Raw genomic sequence first — 21,463 nt, 5'->3', positions numbered from 1 at the left:
AAGATTTTCAGCCATAGAGTGGGCACTTAGTGCCTGCTCTTGTTTGTTTATATATCTTATTGCATATTTATACTTAGCATTTGTTTTTTTCTTGTGTTCAAGGGCAGGTCCCTGTCTGGGCCTCCCTGCTGTTACCCAGGCCTTATGGGCTTTATTGGCTTCTTCATGGTGGCCAGCTACGAATTGATTCCACCCAGGCCTAGTGTGCTTGGCCTTCCTATTACGGGTGAATAAAGACCTGCTAGCGTCCTGTAGGGCTCGCACTATTTCATTATACAACACACACAAGTTTTCACCATGGGAGGAGTCAACACAATTTACATTTGTGCAACATATGGCATTCATAGGCATATTCACTTTACACAATAGTTCATTAGAGTAGAATGAGTATTTGAGGATATCATCTTCAGTTACTTTACTCCAATTTATTTTTGCCTCTCTGTTCTCATTATTCTTAGCAAGTGTGGGAACATTGTTCACATTTAAAACCATAATAATTGGGATGTGGTCAGATGTGGCTAATCCATAACAGATCTCCATACATTCAATTGAGGCATGAGCATCCACAGTTGAGACAACGTGATCTAGCCAAGAGGTGGTGTTCCATGCTTCACTAACGTAAGTAAAGCTCGAGTCTGGCAGGAGCTGCTTGCTAGATATTACTAGGTTGGCATCGTTAGCAAAAGTATTCATGTGATTAGCAAATAGAGATTTTTTGTCTGTCAAGTCAGCATTGTAGTCTCCCAAAACATAAATGCATGAGGAGTTATTCTCTTCAATAAATGATACAATAAATGCAAGTCTGCTCACAAACTCATCAACATGTTCATAAGATTCATATGGTGTATATACTGTATATTGAGAATAATAAAATTCTTTCCATCACAGTTGAACTCAAGACCTATTGCCCAGTCAACATTTAAGCGTATAACTTTAACCATTGAGTCATATTTTATATTCCATAGGATGGCGACCCCCCCAGCAATCCTACCTCTGAGTATTCTCGTGCTAAGGTCCGTGGTTGACTCTCCAGCACCATGGAATTCTGAATGCAAGGTGTTCAGGCCATCCAAGTCCTGCTTGGCCAGCCAAGTCTCTTGAATACACAAGAAATCGCAGTCTTCAAGCAGTGAATCAACCACCAGCCGCCTCGCTTTGTCGGCTGCAGTTTGCCCTACTCGTAGGCCCCGAATGTTGTAGGATACAATCTTCATTATGCACCAGTGTTATTCCCGTCAGGGCTGGTGGTCGCCACGTTGTCCCCCGGCAGGGCTTGCAGCTCTCCTACTTCTGGGAGCGATGACTCCCCTCCGCGCCGGGAAGGGATCCTCTCTGGTAGTCTCTCCACCACCGCCGCTCCTCTTGGTCGTCGAGGCTCCAAATATTGCCTGACCACTGATCCAGCAGGCCAGAACTGGGGGTCATACATATCTTTCCAATCATTCCATTCTGCAGTGATACAGAACGAGCTGAACCTGCTGTGAGGTGTTTCGATTTTTCTGCACTTCACTTCTCTGTTCATCTTAACTTGTAAAAAGTCACGGAGTGTGTCAGCATCTAAATCCAGCGTGAATTTCGTGGCGAATACTCTGACCACCTTTGTATTCACCGTGGACAGTTTGTCGTTGTTAATCACCGCCGTCCCAGTGATGCCAGCTTTTTTCCGTGGATGTTTGGCTGCGTGGTTCCCAGCTGAGCTCTCTAGGGCTGCCGTCCGAGTATATTTGGCTGCGCGGTGACGAGAACTCCCAGGGGCTGCTGTTCGTTTGAGTCCACGCTTCGCCACTGTGCTCCAGCTGCGGGTCTCCGTCGTGCCTGGGGCCGTTTCACTGCCATGAGCGGGGGACACGCCAGGGGGTCCAGAGTCAGACAACGCTGACCACCTCCTTCCTCCCTTCAGGGTTTTTCGGGCAGGGTGGAGCAATACCCGCTGCCCATCCGCCGTCACACCAGCTGTTGCCGAGCTGAGGCTCTGTTCCGACCCGCTGTTTGTGGCGTCTTCAGTCTCAGGTGTAAGAGTAGCATGCGCCACCTGGTTAGCAGCATTAGCCGGGTTAGCAGCTACGGAGGAGCTGACACCACCCCCCGCAGCAGCAGTAGCTGTGTTTTCCACCGCCACCAGTCGCTGGTTAATGGAGCCTGTGGCCTCCAGCAGCGCCTCACAAGCTGTTGCCTGCGACGTGAGCGAACTTTTTAGGAGTTCAATGTCGGCATTAATCTGCAACATTCTCCCAAGTAGGGCAGACACATCCACGTGTTTGAATGAGATGGGTGGAAGTTCATCAATGAAGTGGGACACAAATCGTGGTCCAGACTCAGTAATTGAATTAGCAGTAATTGATTAGGGACTAGGCTAATGAGCACTTGACGAGGTGGCCGAGTGGTTAAGGTGATGGATTGCTAATCCATTGTGCTCTGCACGCATGGGTTCAAATCCCATCCTCATCGTGCTTGCTTCTCCTTTGCTATGAGGTATTCCTTGGAGTTATTATGCAGTGTTGGTATCCCAACATGGCTGGATGCTGTCTTTGCTTCAAATAACCTAAGTTGCTCAGTACCATTACCTGTGAGCTTCATTTTGTTTATGTAGTAAAGCATCAATACAATACGAGCTAGGTGCTTTCCAGGGACCAATCGCATGGCCACCAAACAACTGTCAAATAAACACTGGCAAGGAACAACCCCCCTTTCAGAGAGAAGACCCACCTGCTGAAAAACAGGTGGTTCGATTGAGACAGAAGAGAAAGGATGAAGAAGAGGGAAACGTGAGACACTGATATGTTGTCAAAGGTAAAACAAGTGCAGATATATTAGTATTAATGAACCATTAACAGGAGAACTAATAGTTCCATGTAAATATGACTGTTAGTTGTTGGACTACAGAGACCACTATATAAAATGGTTTAGACAGCACACATTGATGTCTAGTTGAACTGCATCATCAATGACTAGTTTAATGAGGACTAGTTGAATAATGGCTAGTTAAAAAAGTAAGCGTTGAATTGGGACTAGTTGAGTAAGGACTAATTCAATAAAGAAGAGTTAAATGAGGGCTAGTTGAGTATGGACATGTTGAATGAGTTTTAGATGAGCAAGGATAAGTTAAATAAGGGTGAGATGAATGAGGGCTATTTGATAAGGAGTAGTTGAATGATGACGAGTTGAGTAGGCACTAATTGAATTAGCAGTAATTGATTAGGGACTAGGTTAACGAGCACTTGACGAGGTGGCCGAGTGGTTAAGGCGATGGATTGCTAATCAGTTGTGCTCTGCACGCATGGGTTCAAATCCCATCCTCGTTGTGCTTGTTTCTCCTGTGCTTTGAGGTGTTCCTTGGAGTTACTATGCAGTGGTGGTATCCCAACATGGCTGGATGCTGTCTCTCAACATGGCCGGATGCTGTCTTTACTTCAAATAACCTAAGCTGCCCCATAGTATTACCTGTAAGCTTCATTTCGTTTATATAGTAAAGCATCAATACAATACGAGCTAGGTGCTTTCCAGGGACCAATCGCATGGTCACCAAACAACTGTCAAATAAACACTGGCAAGGAAAAACCCCCCTTTCTGAAAGAAGACCTACCTGCTGAAAAACAGGTGGCTAGAGTGAGACAGAAGAGAAAGGATGAAGAAGAGGGAGACGTGAGACACCGACATGTTGTCAAGGGTAAAACAAGTGCAGATATATTAGTATTACTGAACCATTAACAGGAGAACTCATAGTTCTATGTAAATATGACTGTTAGTTGTTGGACTACAGAGACCACTATATAAAATGGTGTAGACTGCACACATTGATGTCTAGTTGAACTACATCATCAATGACTAGTTTAATGGGGACTAGTTGAATAATGGCTAGTTAACCCATGCATGCTCTGCACGCATGGGTTCAAATCCCATCCTTGTCGTGCTTGCTTCTCCTTTGCTATGAGGTATTCCTTGGAATTACTATGCAGTGGTTGTATCCCAACATGGCCGGATGCTGTCTTTGCTTCAAATAACCAAAGATGCTCAGTACCATTACCAGTAAGCTTCATTTTGTTTATGTAGTAAAGCATCAATACAATACGAGCTAGGTGCTTTCCAGGGACCAATCGCATGGCCACCAAACAACTGTCAAATAAACACTGGCAAGGAACAACCCCCCTTTCAGAGAGAAGACCCACCTGCTGAAAAACAGGTGGTTCGATTGAGACAAAAGAGAAAGGATGAAGAAGAGGGAAACGTGAGACACTGATATGTTGTCAAAGGTAAAACAAGTGCAGATATATTAGTATTAATGAACCATTAACAGGAGAACTAATAGTTCCATGTAAATATGACTGTTAGTTGTTGGACTACAGAGACCACTATATAAAATGGTGTAGACTGCACACATTGATGTCTAGTTGAACTACATCATCAATGACTAGTTTAATGAGGACTAGTTGAATAATGGCTAGTTAAAAAAGTAAGCGTTGAATTGGGACTAGTTGAGTAAGGACTAATTCAATAAAGAAGAGTTAAATGAGGGCTAGTTGAGTATGGACATGTTGAATGAGTTTTAGATGAGCAAGGATAAGTTAAATAAGGGTGAGATGAATGAGGGCTATTTGATAAGGAGTAGTTGAATGATGACGAGTTGAGTAGGCACTAATTGAATTAGCAGTAATTGATTAGGGACTAGGTTAACGAGCACTTGACGAGGTGGCCGAGTGGTTAAGGCGATGGATTGCTAATCAGTTGTGCTCTGCACGCATGGGTTCAAATCCCATCCTCGTTGTGCTTGTTTCTCCTGTGCTTTGAGGTGTTCCTTGGAGTTACTATGCAGTGGTGGTATCCCAACATGGCTGGATGCTGTCTCTCAACATGGCCGGATGCTGTCTTTACTTCAAATAACCTAAGCTGCCCCATAGTATTACCTGTAAGCTTCATTTCGTTTATATAGTAAAGCATCAATACAATACGAGCTAGGTGCTTTCCAGGGACCAATCGCATGGTCACCAAACAACTGTCAAATAAACACTGGCAAGGAAAAACCCCCCTTTCCGAAAGAAGACCTACCTGCTGAAAAACAGGTGGCTAGAGTGAGACAGAAGAGAAAGGATGAAGAAGAGGGAGACGTGAGACACCGATATGTTGTCAAGGGTAAAACAAGTGCAGATATATTAGTATTACTGAACCATTAACAGGAGAACTCATAGTTCTATGTAAATATGACTGTTAGTTGTTGGACTACAGAGACCACTATATAAAATGGTGTAGACTGCACACATTGATGTCTAGTTGAACTACATCATCAATGACTAGTTTAATGAGGACTAGTTGAATAATGGCTAGTTAACCCATGCGTGCTCTGCACGCATGGGTTCAAATCCCATCCTTGTCGTGCTTGCTTCTCCTTTGCTATGAGGTATTCCTTGGAATTACTATGCAGTGGTTGTATCCCAACATGGCCGGATGCTGTCTTTGCTTCAAATAACCAAAGATGCTCAGTACCATTACCAGTAAGCTTCATTTTGTTTATGTAGTAAAGCATCAATACAATACGAGCTAGGTGCTTTCCAGGGACCAATCGCATGGCCACCAAACAACTGTCAAATAAACACTGGCAAAGAACAACCCCCCTTTCAGACAGAAGACCCACCTATTGAAAAACAGGTGGCTAGAGTGAGACAGAAGAGAAAGGATGAAGAAGAGGGAAACGTGAGACACCGATATGTTGTCAAAGGTAAAACAAGTGCACATATATTAGTATTAATGAACCATTAACAGGAGAACTAATAGTTCTATGTAAATATGACTGTTAGTTGTTGGACTACAGAGACCACTATATAAAATGGTGTAGACTGCACACATTGATGTCTAGTTGAACTACATCATCAATGACTAGTTTAATGAGGACTTGTTGAATAATGGCTAGTTAAATAAGTAAGCGTTGAATTGGGACTAGTTGAGTAAGGACTAATTGAATAAAGAAGAGTTGAATGAGGGCTAGTGGAGTATGGACCTGTTTTATGAGTTTTAGATGAGCAAGGACAAGTTAAATAAGGGTGAGATGAATGAGGGCTATTTGATGAGGAGTAGTTGAACGATGACCATTTGAGTAGGCACTAATTGAATTAGCAGTAATTGATTAGGGACTAGGTTAACGAGCTGGCCGAGTGGCCGAGTGTTTAAGGCGATGGATTGTTAATCCATTGTGCTCTGCACGCATGGGTTCAAATCCCATCCTCGTCGTGCTTGCTTCTCCTGTGCTTTGAGGTGTTCCTTGAAGTTACTATGCGGTAGTGGTATCCCAACATGGACGGATGCTGTCTTTGCTTCAAATAACCTAAGCTGCTCCATAGTATTACCTGTAAGCTTAATTTTGTTTATATAGTAAAGCATCAATACAATACGAGCTAAGTGCCTTCCAGGGACCAATCGCATGGCCACCAAACAACTGTCAAATAAACACTGGCAAGGATGAAGGAGAGGGAAATGAGAGACACCGATATGTTGTCAAAGGTAAAACAAGTGCAGATATATTGAGACCAGTATATAAAATGATGTAGACAGCACACATTGATGTCTAGTTGAACTGCATCATCAATGATTGGTTTAATGAGGACTAGTTGAATAATGGCTAGTTAAATAAGTAAGCGTTGAATTGGGACTAGTTGAGCAAGGACTAGTTGAATAAAGAAGAGTTGAATGAGGGCTAGTTGAGTATGGACTTGTTGAATGAGTTTTAGATGAGCAAGGACGAGTTAAATAAGGGTGAGATGAATGAAGGCTATTTGATAAGGAGTAGTTGAATGATGACGAGTTGAGTAGGCACTAATTGAATTAGCAGTAATTGATTAGGGACTAGGTTAACAAGCACTTGACAAGGTGGCTGAGTGTTTAAGGCGATGGATTGCTAATCCATTGTGCTCTCCATGCATGGGTTCAAATCCCATCCTTGTCGTGCTTGCTTCTCCTGTGCTTTGAGGTGTTCCTTGGAGTTACTATGTGGTGGTGGTATCCGAACATGGCCAGATGCTGTCTTTGCTTTAAATAACCTAAGATGCTCCGTAGCATTACCTGTAAGCTTCATTTTGTTTATATAGTAAAGCATCAATACAATACGAGCTAGGTGCTTTCCAGGGACCAATCGCATGGCCACCAAACACTAGTTTAATGAGGACTAGTTGAATAATGGCTAGTTAAATAAGTAAGCGTTGAATTGGGACTAGTTGAGTAAGGACTAATTGAATAAAGAAGAGTTGAATGAGGGCTAGTTGAGTATGGACTTGTTGAATTAGTTTTAGATGAGCAAGGACGAGTTAAATAAGGATGAGATGAATGAGGGCTATTTGATAAGGAGTAGTTGAATGATGACGAGTTGAGTAGGCACTAATTGAATTAGCAGTAATTGATTAGGGACTGGGTTAACGAGCACTTGACGAGGTGGCCGACTGGTTGATTAGGGACTAGGTTAGCGAGCACTTGACGAGGTGGCCGAGTGGTTAAGGCGATGGATTGCTAATCCATTGTGCTCTGCACGCATGGGTTCAAATCCCATCCTCGTCGTGCTTGCTTCTCTTGTGCTTTGAGGTGTTCCTTGGAGTTACTATGTTGTGGTGGTATCCCAACATGGCCGGGTGCTGTATTTGCTTCAAATAACCTAAGATGCTCAGTATTATTAACTCTAAGCTTCATTTTGTTTATATAGTAAAGCTACAATATGAGCTAGGTGCTTTCCAGGGACCAATCGCATGGCCACCAAACAACTGTCAAATAAACACTGGCAAGGATGAAGGAGAGGGAAATGTGAGATATGTTGTCAAAGGTAAAACAAGTGCTGATATATTAGTATTAATGAACCATTAACAGGAGAACTAATAGTTCTATGTAAATATGACTGTTAGTTGTTGGACTACAGAGACCACTATATAAAATGTTGTAGACAGCACACATTGATGTCTAGTTGAACTGCATCATCGATGACTAGTTTAATGAGGACTAGTTGAATAATGGCTTATGGCTAGTTAAATAAGTAAGCGTTGAATTGGGACTAGTTGAGTAAGGACTAATTGAATAAAGAAGAGTTGAATGAGGGCTAGTTGAGTATGGACTTGTTGAATGAGTTTTAGATGAGCAAGGACGAGTTAAATAAGGGTGAGATGATATTTGATAAGGAGTAGTTGAAACATGACGAGTTGAGTAGGCACTAATTGAATTAGCAGTAATTGATTAGGGACTAGATTAATGAGCACTTGACGAGGTGGCCGAGTGGTTAAGGCGATGGATTGCTAATCCATTGTGCTCTGCACGCATGGGTTCAAATCCCATCCTCGTCGTGCTTGCTTCTCCTGTGCTTTGAGGTGTTCCTTGGAGTTACTATGTGGTGGTGGGATCCCAACATGGCTGGATGCTGTCTTTGCTTCAAATAACCTAAGAGGCTCAGTAGCATTACCTGTATGCTTCATTTTGTTTATATAGTAAAGCCTCAATACAATACGAGCTAGGTGCTTTCCAAGGACCAATCGCATGGCCACCAAACAACTGTCAAATAAACACTGGCAAGGAACAACCCCCCTTTCAGAGAGAAGACCCACCTGCTGAAAAATAGGTGGCTAGAGTGAGACAGAAGAGAAAGGATGAAGAAGAGGGAAACGAGAGACACCTATATGTTGTCAAAGGTAAAAAAAGTGCAGATATATTAGTATTAATGAACCATTAACAGGAGAACTAATAGTTCTATGTAAATATGACTGTTAGTTGTTGGACTACAGAGACCACTATATAAGCAGGTGTAGACTGCACACATTTATGTCTAGGTGAACTGCATCATCAATGACTAGTTTAATGAGGACTAGTTGAATAATGGCTAGTTTAATAAGTAAGCGTTGAATTGGGACTAGTTGAGTAAGGACTAGTTGAATAAAGAAGAGTTGAGTGAGGGCTAGTTGAGTATGGACATGTTGAATGAGTTTTAGATGAGCAAGGACGAGTTAAATAAGGGTGAGATGAATGAGGGCTATTTGATAAGGAGTAGTTGAATGATGACGAGTTGAGTAGGCACTAATTGAATTAGCAGTAATTGATTAGGGACTAGATTAATGAGCACTTGACGAGGTGGCCGAGTGGTTAAGGCGATGGATTGCTAATCCATTGTGCTCTGCACGCATGGGTTCAAATCCCATCCTCGTCGTGCTTGCTTCTCCTTTGCTTTGAGGTATTCCTTGGAGTTACTATGCGGTGGTGGTATCCCAACATGGCCGGATGCTGTCTTTGCTTCAAATAACCTAAGATAATCAGTAGTATTACCTGTAAGCTTAATTTTGTTTTTATAGTAAAGCATCAATACAATACGAGGTAGGTGCTTTCCAGGGACCAATCGCATGGCCACCAAACAACCGTCAAATAAACACTGGCAAGGAACAACCCCCCTTTCGGAAAGAAGACCCACCTGCTGAAAAACAGGTGGCTAGAGTGAGACAGAAGATTTCTCTTCTGTCTCACTCTAGCCACCTGTTTTTCAGCAGGTGGGTCTTCAGGTGGGATGAAGAAGAGGGAAACTTGAGACACTGATATGTTGTCAAAGGTAAAACAAGTGCAGATATATTAGTATTACTGAACCATTAACAGGAGAACTAATAGTTCTATGTAAATATGACTGTTAGTTGTTGGACTACAGAGACCACTGTATAAAATGGTGTAGACAGCACACATTGATGTCTAGTTGAACTGCATCATCAATGACTAGTTTAATGAGGACTAGTTGAATAATGGCTAGTTAAATAAGTAAGCGTTGAATTGGGACTAGTTGAGTAAGGACTAATTGAATAAAGAAGAGTTGAATGAGGGCTAGTTGAGTATGGACTTGTTGAATTAGTTTTAGATGAGCAAGGACGAGTTAAATAAGGATGAGATGAATGAGGGCTATTTGATAAGGAGTAGTTGAATGATGACGAGTTGAGTAGGCACTAATTGAATTAGCAGTAATTGATTAGGGACTGGGTTAACGAGCACTTGACGAGGTGGCCGAGTGGTTGATTAGGGACTAGGTTAGCGAGCACTTGACGAGGTGGCCGAGTGGTTAAGGCGATGGATTGCTAATCCATTGTGCTCTGCACGCATGGGTTCAAATCCCATCCTCGTCGTGCTTGCTTCTCTTGTGCTTTGAGGTGTTCCTTGGAGTTACTATGTTGTGGTGGTATCCCAACATGGCCGGGTGCTGTATTTGCTTCAAATAACCTAAGATGCTCAGTATTATTAACTCTAAGCTTCATTTTGTTTATATAGTAAAGCTACAATATGAGCTAGGTGCTTTCCAGGGACCAATCGCATGGCCACCAAACAACTGTCAAATAAACACTGGCAAGGATGAAGGAGAGGGAAATGTGAGATATGTTGTCAAAGGTAAAACAAGTGCTGATATATTAGTATTAATGAACCATTAACAGGAGAACTAATAGTTCTATGTAAATATGACTGTTAGTTGTTGGACTACATAGACCACTATATAAAATGTTGTAGACAGCACACATTGATGTCTAGTTGAACTGCATCATCGATGACTAGTTTAATGAGGACTAGTTGAATAATGGCTTATGGCTAGTTAAATAAGTAAGCGTTGAATTGGGACTAGTTGAGTAAGGACTAATTGAATAAAGAAGAGTTGAATGAGGGCTAGTTGAGTATGGACTTGTTGAATGAGTTTTAGATGAGCAAGGACGAGTTAAATAAGGGTGAGATGATATTTGATAAGGAGTAGTTGAAACATGACGAGTTGAGTAGGCACTAATTGAATTAGCAGTAATTGATTAGGGACTAGATTAATGAGCACTTGACGAGGTGGCCGAGTGGTTAAGGCGATGGATTGCTAATCCATTGTGCTCTGCACGCATGGGTTCAAATCCCATCCTCGTCGTGCTTGCTTCTCCTGTGCTTTGAGGTGTTCCTTGGAGTTACTATGTGGTGGTGGGATCCCAACATGGCTGGATGCTGTCTTTGCTTCAGATAACCTAAGAGGCTCAGTAGCATTACCTGTATGCTTCATTTTGTTTATATAGTAAAGCCTCAATACAATACGAGCTAGGTGCTTTCCAAGGACCAATCGCATGGCCACCAAACAACTGTCAAATAAACACTGGCAAGGAACAACCCCCCTTTCAGAGAGAAGACCCACCTGCTGAAAAATAGGTGGCTAGAGTGAGACAGAAGAGAAAGGATGAAGAAGAGGGAAACGAGAGACACCTATATGTTGTCAAAGGTAAAAAAAGTGCAGATATATTAGTATTAATGAACCATTAACAGGAGAACTAATAGTTCTATGTAAATATGACTGTTAGTTGTTGGACTACAGAGACCACTATATAAGCAGGTGTAGACTGCACACATTTATGTCTAGGTGAACTGCATCATCAATGACTAGTTTAATGAGGACTAGTTGAATAATGGCTAGTTTAATAAGTAAGCGTTGAATTGGGACTAGTTGAGTAAGGACTAGTTGAATAAAGAAGAGTTGAGTGAGGGCTAGTTGAGTATGGACATGTTGAATGAGTTTTAGATGAGCAAGGACGAGTTAAATAAGGGTGAGATGAATGAGGGCTATTTGATAAGGAGTAGTTGAATGATGACGAGTTGAGTAGGCACTAATTGAATTAGCAGTAATTGATTAGGGACTAGTTTAACGAGCACTTGACGAGGTGGCCGAGTGGTTAAGGCGATGGATTGCTAATCCATTGTGCTCTGCACGCATGGGTTCAAATCCCATCCTCGTCGTGCTTGCTGCTCCTGTGCTTTGAGGTGTTCCTTGAAGTCACTATGCGGTGGTGGTATCCCAACATGGCCGGATGCTGTCTCCCAACATGGCCGGATGCTGTCTTTGCTTCAAATAACCTAAGCTGCTCTGTAGTATTACCTGTAAGCTTCATTTTGTTTATATAGTAAAGCATCAATACAATACGAGCTAGGTGCTTTCCAGGGACCAATCGCATGGTCACCAAACAACTGTCAAATAAACACTGGCAAGGAACAACCCCCCCTTTCCGAAAGAAGACCTACCTGCTGAAAAACAGGTGGCTAGAGTGAGACAGAAGAGAAAGGATGAAGAAGAGGGAGACGTGAGACACCGATATGTTGTCAAGGGTAAAACAAGTGCAGATATATTAGTATTATTGAACCATTAACAGGAGAACTAATAGTTCCATGTAAATATGACTGTTAGTTGTTGGACTACAGAGACCACTATATAAAATGGTGTAGACTGCACACATTGATGTCTAGTTGAACTACATCATCAATGACTAGTTTAATGAGGACTAGTTGAATAATGGCTAGTTTAATAAGTAAGCGTTGAATTGGGACTAGTTGAGTAAGGACTAATTGAATAAAGAAGAGTTGAATGAGGGCTAGTTGAGTATGGACTTGTTGAAAGAGTTTTAGATGAGCAAGGACGAGTTAAATAAGGGTGAGATGAATGAGGGCTATTTGATAAGGAGTAGTTGAATGATGACGAGTTGAGTAGGCACTAATTATATAGACTTTATTACAGGCTCATGGCCCACATGGTAGGAACAATACAACATATAAGAGAATAAAAAAATAAAAGAATAAAATACAAATGCATATATAAAGAGACAAATATAAAATACAGTTTACAGTTCAAGAGAGACACTCATTCCACCGTCCTCTAATGGTGGACGTGTACCTGACAGAGCTACGGCTGGGGTCCGTCATCAGCCTAATTAGACCATTCAATGACGAGTCCAGTCGGCACATGAACTTATATGTCAGGTTCCTTAAGAGAGCCTTAAAGGTGGTGAGACCCAAGGAGCAGAGGAGCTCACTAGCTCTGGTGCTCCTAGGTTTATGTAACAGGATTCTTAGACAATCGTTGTAGGCTACTTGTAGTTTTTGTAGGCTCCCCCTTTTATAGTTCACCCACAATGGGGCTGTATATAGTGGGGTGCAGTATGTTCTAAACAGGTTTACTTTTACCTCAGTAGTACAATGATGAAATTTTCTAACCAACATATTTGCTTGTATATAAAGCATTCTCCTCTGTCTTGACATATCTTCATCATCCTCAAGGGTATCTGTAATGATGTGACCAAGATATTTTGTACTTTTAGCCACACATACTGTTTGCCCAGACAGGCGAAAGTTTGGGAATCTGAGCTCCCCATCTTCCCCATGCTCCTCTTAGCATTATACTTGATGTTAAAATCTAACCCATAGTTCGAACATATATTTAAAAGCTGTTGGAATCCACTGCTACAGGGGGAAATGATGCTAAGGTCATCTGCATACATGAAGTGATTAATTAAAGTATCACCCATCATACAGCCTGTCTTACATTCTCCCAGCTGCTTGGATAGACCATCCATATATAAGTTAAAGAGGGCGGGGCTTAAAATCCCCCCCTGACGGACGCCATTACCCACACGAAAGGGGGTGGATAATGTGCTCCCCCATCTAACTTGCATTTGCTGGTTTGCATACCAGTAGACTAGGATGCAAATTAGCCAGTTAGGTACACCCCTAAGTTTGAGCTTATTGAAAAGCTTATAATGGTGGATGAGATCAAAGGCTCGAGAAGCATCAATGAAACCCACAATCATACTGGAACCTTGACTTCTGTATGTCTCCACTGCCTCTTTCAGAGCGTAGATACATTGGTCGGTACTGTGTTTAGGCTTAAAGCCAAACTGATTATCTGTAGTGGTTATATATACACTTAAATGGTCAAGAAGAAGTCTTTCTAAGACTTTAGACAATATACTTGCGAGAGCTATTGGTCTGTAATTATCAATGCTTCCAACTTTACCTGCTTTGTCTTTTATTACCGGGACCAGCACAACAGACAGCAGGGAGTCTGGAAGGGTACCATGAGTCAGCAGCCCAGAGAAGCAGATAGACAGCAGTACTGCCAATCTGGGCCCAGCTAGCTTTAAATGCTCTGCTGTTAAAGTGTCCAAGCCACTGGATTTTCCATCAGCAAGTTTCCCTATGGCATTAAAAACCTCCTGGGTGTTGAAAAAGACATTGTTTTCTTCTTCAATTACTACTTCATAAGGCTGTCCTTTGACACAATTGAAAAGTGTTGCATAATGCTGCCTCCAGAGGTCGGCGATGTCTACAGGATTTGTTACCCCCTCCACATTGCATGGGAGAAGTGCTTGGGCCCTATTAATAGATTTGACCCCTTTCCAGAAGTTAGTGTTGTCATTGTTAATAAGATTTTCAGCCATAGAGTGGGCACTTAGTGCCTGCTCTTGTTTGTTTATATATCTTATTGCATATTTATACTTAGCATTTGTTTTTTTCTTGTGTTCAAGGGCAGGTCCCTGTCTGGGCCTCCCTGCTGTTACCCAGGCCTTATGGGCTTTATTGGCTTCTTCATGGTGGCCAGCTACGAATTGATTCCACCCAGGCCTAGTGTGCTTGGCCTTCCTATTACGGGTGAATAAAGACCTGCTAGCGTCCTGTAGGGCTCGCACTATTTCATTATACAACACACACAAGTTTTCACCATGGGAGGAGTCAACACAATTTACATTTGTGCAACATATGGCATTCATAGGCATATTCACTTTACACAATAGTTCATTAGAGTAGAATGAGTATTTGAGGATATCATCTTCAGTTACTTTACTCCAATTTATTTTTGCCTCTCTGTTCTCATTATTCTTAGCAAGTGTGGGAACATTGTTCACATTTAAAACCATAATAATTGGGATGTGGTCAGATGTGGCTAATCCATAACAGATCTCCATACATTCAATTGAGGCATGAGCATCCACAGTTGAGACAACGTGATCTAGCCAAGAGGTGGTGTTCCATGCTTCACTAACGTAAGTAAAGCTCGAGTCTGGCAGGAGCTGCTTGCTAGATATTACTAGGTTGGCATCGTTAGCAAAAGTATTCATGTGATTAGCAAATAGAGATTTTTTGTCTGTCAAGTCAGCATTGTAGTCTCCCAAAACATAAATGCATGAGGAGTTATTCTCTTCAATAAATGATACAATAAATGCAAGTCTGCTCACAAACTCATCAACATGTTCATAAGATTCATATGGTGTATATATATTGAGAATAATAAAATTCTTTCCATCACAGTTGAACTCAAGACCTATTGCCCAGTCAACATTTAAGCGTATAACTTTAACCATTGAGTCATATTTTATATTCCATAGGATGGCGACCCCCCCAGCAATCCTACCTCTGAGTATTCTCGTGCTAAGGTCCGTGGTTGACTCTCCAGCACCATGGAATTCTGAATGCAAGGTGTTCAGGCCATCCAAGTCCTGCTTGGCCAGCCAAGTCTCTTGAATACACAAGAAATCGCAGTCTTCAAGCAGTGAATCAACCACCAGCCGCCTCGCTTTGTCGGCTGCAGTTTGCCCTACTCGTAGGCCCCGAATGTTGTAGGATACAATCTTCATTATGCACCAGTGTTATTCCCGTCAGGGCTGGTGGTCGCCACGTTGTCCCCCGGCAGGGCTTGCAGCTCTCCTACTTCTGGGAGCGATGACTCTCCTCCGCGCCGGGAAGGGATCCTCTCTGGTAGTCTCTCCACCACCGCCGCTCCTCTTGGTCGTCGAGGCTCGAAATATTGCCTGACCACTGATCCAGCAGGCCAGAACTGGGGGTCATACATATCTTTCCAATCATTCCATTCTGCAGTGATACAGAACGAGCTGAACCTGCTGTGAGGTGTTTCGATTTTTCTGCACTTCACTTCTCTGTTCATCTTAACTTGTAAAAAGTCACGGAGTGTGTCAGCATCTAAATCCAGCGTGAATTTCGTGGCGAATACTCTGACCACCTTTGTATTCACCGTGGACAGTTTGTCGTTGTTAATCACCGCCGTCCCAGTGATGCCGGCTTTTTTCCGTGGATGTTTGGCTGCGTGGTTCCCAGCTGAGCTCTCTAGGGCTGCCGTCCGAGTATATTTGGCTGCGCGGTGACCAGAACTCCCAGGGGCTGCTGTTCGTTTGAGTCCACGCTTCGCCACTGTGCTCCAGCTGCGGGTCTCCGTCGTGCCTGGGGCCGTTTCACTGCCATGAGCGGGGGACACGCCAGGGGGTCCAGAGTCAGACAACGCTGACCACCTCCTTCCTCCCTTCAGGGTTTTTCGGGCAGGGTGGAGCAATACCCGCTGCCCATCCGCCGTCACACCAGCTGTTGCCGAGCTGAGGCTCTGTTCCGACCCGCTGTTTGTGGCGTCTTCAGTCTCAGGTGTAAGAGTAGCATGCGCCACCTGGTTAGCAGCATTAGCCGGGTTAGCAGCCACGGAGGAGCTGACACCACCCCCCGCAGCAGCAGTAGCTGTGTTTTCCACCGCCACCAGTCGCTGGTTAATGGAGCCTGTGGCCTCCAGCAGCGCCTCACAAGCTGTTGCCTGCGACGTGAGCGAACTTTTTAGGAGTTCAATGTCGGCATTAATCTGCAACATTCTCCCAAGTAGGGCAGACACATCCACGTGTTTGAATGAGATGGGTGGAAGTTCATCAATGAAGTGGGACACAAATCGTGGTCCAGACTCAGTAATTGAATTAGCAGTAATTGATTAGGGACTAGGCTAATGAGCACTTGACGAGGTGGCCGAGTGGTTAAGGTGATGGATTGCTAATCCATTGTGCTCTGCACGCATGGGTTCAAATCCCATCCTCATCGTGCTTGCTTCTCCTTTGCTATGAGGTATTCCTTGGAGTTATTATGCAGTGTTGGTATCCCAACATGGCTGGATGCTGTCTTTGCTTCAAATAACCTAAGTTGCTCAGTACCATTACCTGTGAGCTTCATTTTGTTTATGTAGTAAAGCATCAATACAATACGAGCTAGGTGCTTTCCAGGGACCAATCGCATGGCCACCAAACAACTGTCAAATAAACACTGGCAAGGAACAACCCCCCTTTCAGAGAGAAGACCCACCTGCTGAAAAACAGGTGGTTAGAGTGAGACAGAAGAGAAAGGATGAAGAAGAGGGAAACGTGAGACACTGATATGTTGTTGATGAAGCATTTTGACCATTTGGCCCCCCTGCAGGGACACAACGACGCCTTGCAGATTGCTCAAGCCCCCCTCAGCTCATTGACATGCAATTCCAGTTGCTAAGGACCCCTGCCCCTGCAGACCCCCTGCGGGGACACGACGCCGCCCTGCGGACGGCTCCTGAACTCCCCCTCAGCTCATTGACATGCAATTCCAGTTGCTAAGGACCCCTGCCGGTACGACACCTTGCCGGCAACGCATTGTCTCCCTGCTGGGACAGGCACCAGCTTCCAGCCCCCCGCAAGGCCACGCCTCTGACTTGTTTAATTCTGTTGTTTGTTCTTGTATATAAAAAAGCTTGTTACGAACCATTTCGATGTCAGCCACCGAACCAGACACTGTCTGTATCTGTCTGCTGAACGCCGGCTAGAATAAAATCTCTCAATACCACAGCGGACTCTTGAACTGGACTTTGTAATATTCCTCAACATTTGGTGCAGGTGACCCGGATTGACAATAAACCTTCGACGGAAACTCCTTTTCCAGACCAACGACACAACCAGCGACTCTATCTAAATTTTCAAAGGTAAGGGATCCATTTAAATCCCAAATTATTGTTTCTGGGCTGTTGTCGAAAGTCTGTGAACTGGAGTGCCAGAGAAAGTTGACGTTATCCTTAAATTTAGGTAAGTCCGCTGTGTGGTTGTGAAGGTTATATTTTTTATTATTATTTTGTGTTATTGGGAAGGTTATTGTAGAGATGTTTTAGGAATGCTGACAATTTCATAACACTTGAATTTGATTGTGTTGTGAGAATGTTCTGCTTCTCCTGCCTTAAGAATCTGACTCGCTCTTCTAAAAAAAGGTTTAATATCTCGGGTAACATTAAAGAGAGAAATGGCCAAGAGCGCCATGGTTGGTCTGGTACCAATAAAAAGATAGTCCAGGGGGACTATTCTTATGCATATGCAGGACGTGGGGTCCGTAAGTGTTGGAACACTGATATATTTGTGAGAAATAGACGTGGGGATGACACGCTCTCCCAAAATGGAGTATATTTCATTTCTGCAAGAATCGACTCGCTCTTCTTTGCATCAACAGGAATGATTTATATGCTCAGGTAGACTGATAGTTGGAAAGTTTTTGGGAAGTTTTTCAGTTCTTTAAATACATGTATGGTAATCACGGTACCGATAGTTTTATTTGTTAGTTTTGTTTGTTACTTAGTTAGTATTAAATATTGTTAAAATAACTAAAAAGCACTTCAAACTCCCTCAGATTTGTGGAGGGATGAAGGTAGACGCCGTAATGCAGAATCTCAAATAGCTTCGCTTACTGATCAAAATAAAAAGCTGATGGCTAGAAGGATTTAAAAACACAACGCAGACGAAAAAGAAATTAGAGAACCAGTTAAATGATAAAATCAAAACCTTTATCCGGTGAAACTGATTAAAGAATCAAATGACGATGACACTTCTGATGACGACTGGATTTTACAAAAATCCAAGATCTGTTGCCTACAAAATTTGGAGCCAAATAATGGTAAGAGATTTTAAATTAATAAACAAAATGGCTAGAGGAAACAGCGGTTAAACTAACTTTGCCACATGATTTGAAAAGTAAAGTACTTGATGCGCAAAGTACTTGATGCTTGTAGAATTCCCTTTTAATCCCACAGCTGTTGCCAAAATCACACCAGAGCAAGCTCAGACCTTTTTTCACAGTATTTATTGCCTTAACAGTTCAAAGGGAAAATTGATAATCCCAGGGAACTTTATGCTAAAACAATTTTGACAGCAAAAGAGAATTGTGGTCTGTCACGAGATCAGATTGATGGATTCCCTCCAGGGTACATGCAAAATATATATTTGCTAATTGCCCTCCACAAAGGGTAGGCCTGGATAACGCAAAAAAAAGAATCTGAAATGTATGAAAATACTAATGTCTTTTTCAAAAGTGTTTCCTACACAGGTTGAGCGCTGAGAGGAGGCGCAGAGGAAACAGCCAATGATCGGCTCCCATTGGGGTGAGCCAAATCAGAACATCCCAATTTACATAATCTTATCCTGCCTATGGTAAAATTCATCATGTAAGTGCATGGAAATCTGTCTGTGGCCTACTATAACGTCTCTGAATGCATGTATAACTAATCTCTAACTAGAGGTGTCAAGTAACGAAGTACAAATACCTCATTACCTTACTTAAGTAGAACTTTTGGTTGTGTATGCTTCACTGGAGTAATTATTTTTCAGACGGTTTTTACTTTTACTCCTTACATTTTCACGCAATTATCTTTACTTTTTACTCCTTACGTTTTAAAAAAAACAGCCTTACTCTATTTCATTTCGGCCTTTAAAAAACTATCCAGTTAAATTGTGCCATCCGGATAGAGTGAATTTGGTTGTGGTTGGATGCTCTGAAACACATGTTAATGCTCAATAGTACACATATATGGTTCTTTAATATATTTGCATTATACTAAGATGCATTCATTTTCAATGGCTTGTAGCCTTAATGGTTTTTCCCCGCTTATATTACTTTTACTTTTATACTTTAAGTACTTTTGAAACCAGTACTTTATACTTTTACTAGAAAAAATGTATATATAATAAATTTTGAGTTGATACTTCAACTTCTACAGGAGTATTTTTGAACTCTAATATCTATACTTCTACCTGAGTAATGAATGAGAATACTTTTGACACCTCTGTCTTTAACACTCGTCCTGACCTTTCCTGTTTTCCTCACTGACGGCTCTGCTTATAAAGATGGAATACCATACGCAGGTTATACAATTTGTGATAATTCTTAATTGTTGAAAGCGCCCCCCTCTCCAGCTCCACCCAAGTAGATGAAACTATATACTGATCAAAAGGTAAAACTGTTACAATCTATACAGATTCCAGATATGCTTTTGGTTGTGTATATTGTATTTTATAGATTTTATATATTGTGGGCGAACCGAGCATTTATCTCATCCTCGGAGATAAATGTGGTTAATTGATTGGTGAACTGTTACAAGCCTGTCAACTACCTTCATCTATTGCTTTGTTAAATGTGAAGCCCACACCCAGTCCAACCCTGTTTTCACTAGGCAATGCTTCAGCTGACCATGCAGCAAAAGAAACTGCCAAATTTGGCTTACCTGTCTATGTAAAACTTTGCCCTTCTATACCCACTAACGACCTGGTTTCTCCTAATGATGTAGCTCTCCTACAAGAAGACTACTGAGGTGAAGGAAAAACGGATTGTAGCATTCCCATGGTTGTAAAAATGTAAATAATTTGTGGGTCAGCAACGACGGCCGCGTTGTTGCACCCACATCCTTGTACACGTGAATAGTTGATCACAGTTGGCAATCACAGATGAGAAAAAGGGGGAATGTGTCAGATAGTGTTGAAAGACTGATAAGCTCCAAGATTTGCATCCTATAAAAATATTGCAAACATTATCAACACTTCCCCCCACCGTGATTTTTTTTGAAGCTCTGCAAATAGACATTATGTGAGGGATATGAAATTATTCTTGTATGAAAATGTTCATGTATGAAAATGTTTTTGTATGTGCAGAGAATTTTAAACTGGACTTAAATGGACAATGTTGACACCTGTTAACACCCATTAGGAAGCACAAAACTCACGCCTCATGAAAGGATCATGGGTAGACCTATGACCATACAAAGCAATTCAGTTCTGTATATATGAAGAAGATGGACTTCCATGCCATGGATGAATCCATGATATCATTCTGTTGTACTCTAAACTTCTGCTGTTCAGTCAATCCACAGAAAAGTAAAAGCTGTCCAGTCTCTTCTTAGTGGCAAACCATGCCACAACCCGGAGACTGGGTTTGTGTCGGAGAGGGCCTCGGTGGTCCAGGGCTCAGCACGTCCTGCACCACCGACACTCAAGGGTGGGGGGCGCTGGCCTGGTTCCACGCGTCCCACTGCGGGAGCACAGCTCCTCGACCTTGCACCGGAGACCGGCCGATTCCTTCTTCTTTCTGTGGTACCCCGTCGGAGCCATTGAGGGGAGCAACGCGGGCAGGAAAGCCCAGCTCCAACACCCAGGACCTCCACGACTGGTGGAGGAGCTGAGGAGCGGAGGAGCAGAGGAGCAGCACAGGCCCCGCAGACCCCCACAAGCGAGACAATTATGGTGTAGCATCGAGATGTGACTCCACATACTCTCCTTCTGAAGAACCGCTTGTTAAGCCTAAAACAAGCCAAAAAACCACTGCCCGATTCCATTGAGGATTCGGCAAGGACCGCAACAGGGGGCATGCCGATGCTCTCACGGGAGATGGCTGCTCTAGGGATGATGGCCTTGCGGAATCGTGCTGCATTGGACTACTTACTAGCTTCTCAAGGGGAACTTGTGCTGTCATTAAAACTGAATGTTGTACATTTATACCCGCAATGCCACAGTCCAAGAAATAACGCATCACTTGAAAGATATTGCCAAAATGTTACATACACCTGTCATAAGTAGTTTGTTTCATTGGTTTAAAG

At 42.7% G+C, this 21,463-nt stretch overlaps 12 non-coding genes across 12 annotated transcripts; all 12 read left to right on the top strand.

The window, feature by feature from the left end:
* The first annotated feature begins 2,366 nt into the window (after window positions 1-2,366).
* trnas-gcu (transfer RNA serine (anticodon GCU)) lies at window positions 2,367-2,448 on the top strand. The gene has a single exon. It is a non-coding gene; the product is annotated as a tRNA-Ser (tRNA).
* A 772-nt stretch (window positions 2,449-3,220) lies between these two features.
* On the top strand, window positions 3,221-3,302 carry trnas-gcu (transfer RNA serine (anticodon GCU)). The gene has a single exon. It is a non-coding gene; the product is annotated as a tRNA-Ser (tRNA).
* A 1,378-nt stretch (window positions 3,303-4,680) lies between these two features.
* trnas-gcu (transfer RNA serine (anticodon GCU)) lies at window positions 4,681-4,762 on the top strand. Its single transcript has one exon. It is a non-coding gene; the product is annotated as a tRNA-Ser (tRNA).
* Window positions 4,763-6,137: 1,375 nt separating this feature from the next.
* Window positions 6,138-6,219, top strand: trnan-guu (transfer RNA asparagine (anticodon GUU)). The gene has a single exon. It is a non-coding gene; the product is annotated as a tRNA-Asn (tRNA).
* A 630-nt stretch (window positions 6,220-6,849) lies between these two features.
* Window positions 6,850-6,931, top strand: trnas-gcu (transfer RNA serine (anticodon GCU)). The gene has a single exon. It is a non-coding gene; the product is annotated as a tRNA-Ser (tRNA).
* Window positions 6,932-7,454: 523 nt separating this feature from the next.
* Window positions 7,455-7,536, top strand: trnas-gcu (transfer RNA serine (anticodon GCU)). Its single transcript has one exon. It is a non-coding gene; the product is annotated as a tRNA-Ser (tRNA).
* Window positions 7,537-8,224: 688 nt separating this feature from the next.
* Window positions 8,225-8,306, top strand: trnas-gcu (transfer RNA serine (anticodon GCU)). The gene has a single exon. It is a non-coding gene; the product is annotated as a tRNA-Ser (tRNA).
* A 772-nt stretch (window positions 8,307-9,078) lies between these two features.
* Window positions 9,079-9,160, top strand: trnas-gcu (transfer RNA serine (anticodon GCU)). The gene has a single exon. It is a non-coding gene; the product is annotated as a tRNA-Ser (tRNA).
* An 870-nt stretch (window positions 9,161-10,030) lies between these two features.
* trnas-gcu (transfer RNA serine (anticodon GCU)) lies at window positions 10,031-10,112 on the top strand. The gene has a single exon. It is a non-coding gene; the product is annotated as a tRNA-Ser (tRNA).
* Window positions 10,113-10,800: 688 nt separating this feature from the next.
* On the top strand, window positions 10,801-10,882 carry trnas-gcu (transfer RNA serine (anticodon GCU)). The gene has a single exon. It is a non-coding gene; the product is annotated as a tRNA-Ser (tRNA).
* A 772-nt stretch (window positions 10,883-11,654) lies between these two features.
* Window positions 11,655-11,736, top strand: trnas-gcu (transfer RNA serine (anticodon GCU)). Its single transcript has one exon. It is a non-coding gene; the product is annotated as a tRNA-Ser (tRNA).
* Window positions 11,737-16,553: 4,817 nt separating this feature from the next.
* On the top strand, window positions 16,554-16,635 carry trnas-gcu (transfer RNA serine (anticodon GCU)). Its single transcript has one exon. It is a non-coding gene; the product is annotated as a tRNA-Ser (tRNA).
* The last annotated feature ends 4,828 nt before the right edge of the window (window positions 16,636-21,463 follow it).

Source organism: Cololabis saira, chromosome 20, assembly GCF_033807715.1.
Source record: "Cololabis saira isolate AMF1-May2022 chromosome 20, fColSai1.1, whole genome shotgun sequence".
In the NCBI taxonomy this organism is placed as follows: domain Eukaryota; kingdom Metazoa; phylum Chordata; class Actinopteri; order Beloniformes; family Belonidae; genus Cololabis; species Cololabis saira.
The sequence above is the reverse complement of the archived record's forward strand: the minus strand, read 5'-3'. Positions and strand labels throughout refer to the sequence as shown.